Genomic DNA, 3,244 nt, shown 5'->3' with positions numbered 1-3,244 from the left:
ACTAAACACAGTGGAGCATGGAAACAAGGCTTTCTGTTTCTATCCATGGAAAATGAACAGCTTAATATTTTTAAAAATATATATGTAAAGAAGCCTGGCAATGAAAATGCACTTAGAGTGTCGTGCATAAATAACACATTGCACGTGAAGAAGAAAATACTACTAAGAAAAACCTTAGGAAACCTTAAACTATTATTGTTATTATTATATATATATAATTTTTTTAGAGACAGGGTCTTGCTCTGTCACCCAGCCTGGAGTGCAGTGGCAGAAGCGTAGCTCACTGCAGCCAGGAACTCCTGGGCTCAAGTGATCCTCCTGCTTCAGCCTCCTGAGCAGCTAGGACCACAGGTGTGCACCACCATGCCCAGCCAATTTTTCCATTTTTTTGTAGTGCTGAGGTCTCTCTGTGTTGCATAGGCTTCAAGCTATTATTAAGAGGACCCGGTAGTCTCAGGGCAATAAGAACATTGAATGAGCATGCTGTTGTGAAGGAGCAACAAGAAACACTGCCTGATCCTTCAGCCCAGAGAAGAATACACAAATCTCACTACAATGCAAGCTCCCTGAGAGTGGGGTTCTGGTCTACCTTATTCACAGAATAGGCATTTAATAGTTGTTGAATAAATGAATGATGCCAACTTGATGACTGAAGATTCATGTTCAATCTTTACAGTTCAGCAAAAGCAGAGAACAAATAGTACTTATTTTCATAAGAAGAAGAATAATAATGGCTAACATCTACTGAGGATTCCTCATGTGCCTACACTGTGTTGACCATTTGACATGATTACCTCATGTTCACCTGGCAGTCAGCCCATAAGGGAAGCTTGATTATCTTCATTTTATACACAAGAGACTGAAGTTTAGAAAGTTTAAACAACTTGCCAAGATAGCAGGAATTCAAACCCAGACAGTCTGAAGCCAAAGCCCACGTTTCCCCACTCTACTCTTCTGCCACTATGCATTCACAAAACCTATTAAGAGGAAGTTTTTTACCACACCCTGAAATGCTGGCAAAAAAGTAGTGGTGGTGTTCAAATGGCGAGAAAAGAAGGAGGGAAGAAAGTAAGGGAGCAGTGACTCCTCTTTAGTTGTACCTGTGCCAAGCAGGGTTAAAGTGCATTGTATAATACACACATTAAGCATTGGCCATTGTGAAAGACGATGACATCTTAAAATGCGTGGGATATGGCATTTCAATGATGCTGAGGTGCAGTCTTCACATTGCAGACTTTTCAGGTGTTTTAGAGTTATTGTAATATTAATAATATGGGCAGTGAGATCCACAATTAACTTTACTTTTTGGGCCAAACCAACACGCTGGTGTGGCCACTTCAAATGAGGAAAGAAATTACTATAAGAAATTACTCTCTATCTGGTTTTAAAAATGCCCTTTTATTAGCTAAATTTTTCTACTATTTAAATGAGTTAAATTTAAATTAAATACTTCAGCTGATAGTTTTACAAACTGAAGCCAGCCAAAGTTGCAGTATTGAAATTTTATTAACAACTTAAGATAAAATGTTGGCAACAAAATCAAAGCTAAGTCTGGAATCCATATTATTTTTATGTTTTTTTAATTTTCTTCTGCAGATACTGACTTTTTTGTGGGGTGGGGGGAGACAGGTCTTGCTGCGTCACCCAGGCTTGATTGCAGTGGGACCGTCACGACTCACTGTACCTCCACCCCCCAAGCTAAAGGGATCCTCCCAGCTCAGCCTCTCTAGTAGCTGGGACCACAGGCATGCACCACCATGCCTGGCTAATTTTTGTATTTTTTGTAAAGACGGGGCTCCGCCGTGTTGCCTAGGATGGTCTCAAACTCCTGGACTCAAACAATCCACCTGCCTTGGCCTCCCAAAGTGCTGAGGTCACAGGCATGAGCCACTGCGACTGACTGGATTCCATATTAAAAAATAAAAATTCCGATTTGAAATTTTGCAAGCTATCTGACACATTATGACTCTAAGATACCCAATTATTAAAATGGCATAATTGGTAAGGCAACAAAGTGTATCTGAAAGGTATTTTTTCCCTAAACAATGAAGGTTAAAGCTAGCAGAGGAACCCTTCATTGACTCCCTTGAAATGGAATAAATGTGAGACATGAGCAGTTGTTAGACATTATTACTAATATAACTCTGAAAGAGAAAATTCTTATTACTGTTTTTTCAAGCTTCTGTATAAGTTCAATGGAGAGTGTCAGAAGACTGCAAAGCAAGTTGCTTAAAGACCCTTGCTCTTTGCAAGGACTTTTGTGGGAGTCCAGTTCCTTGATGCTGTGAACCTAAAATAGAATATGGAAATTGACTGCTGACACCAACATAAAACTGACATCCATAACCACCCACTTTGGATTTCTATACTTATCAAATTGTTCCAATTGATTTTATATTTTTCTTAATAATAAATTATTTTAAAATTATGAATATTTCAAACACTTCATAGTACAGATAGCAATATAAAAAAAAAGTTCTCACCACCCGGTTTTAACAATTTTAAATAATGCTAATATTTAACAGTAAATATTAACATTTTACCAAATTCAATTCCTTTTTTCAAAGGACATATAATACTATAATTATAGAATTCTCCGGTTGCCCCCTCTCACCAGGGGTAAGCACTACCTTAAAGCTGGTGTGTCTGTTTTATTTTATTTCATTTTTTGAAACAGGATCCCACTATATTGCCCAGGCTGGTCTCGAATTCCAGAACTTAAGCAATCCTGAGTAGCTGGAATTACAGCTGCTCACTGCCGTGCCAGCTTTTCCTGTCCATCTTAATACTTTGACCACAGATATAGGTATCCCTAAAATATGTATATTATGTATAGCATTGTTCTTTATGTTTAACATTTACATTTACATACTGTCCATACCTTTCTGCAACTTGCCTTGTTTTTACTCACCAGAATCTGAGAGGTTTATCCTTGCTGATTTGTTTAGTTTCATTTCATTCATTCTTTTCTTCTTTTATTGAGGTATCACATCCATACACTGAATACACAACTCCAGTGCCCAGCTCAAAAACTCCACCCAGATCAAGGTGGAGACCATTTCCAGCAACCTGTAGTCTCTGTGCCTCTCCTAGCTCACACCTCTCAGAGGCAACCACTATCCTGACCTCTAGCACCATCAATTAATTTTGTCTGTCTTGAACTTTATATAAGTGGAATCACACATTATGTACCCTTGAGTGTGTCTTTTATGTTCGGTGCAATATTGTGTCTGTGAGCTTCATC

The sequence above is a fragment of the Mandrillus leucophaeus genome, unplaced genomic scaffold, assembly GCF_000951045.1.
Source record: "Mandrillus leucophaeus isolate KB7577 unplaced genomic scaffold, Mleu.le_1.0 Scaffold18, whole genome shotgun sequence".
Classification (NCBI taxonomy): domain Eukaryota; kingdom Metazoa; phylum Chordata; class Mammalia; order Primates; family Cercopithecidae; genus Mandrillus; species Mandrillus leucophaeus.
Note: the sequence above shows the minus strand (reverse complement) of the source record.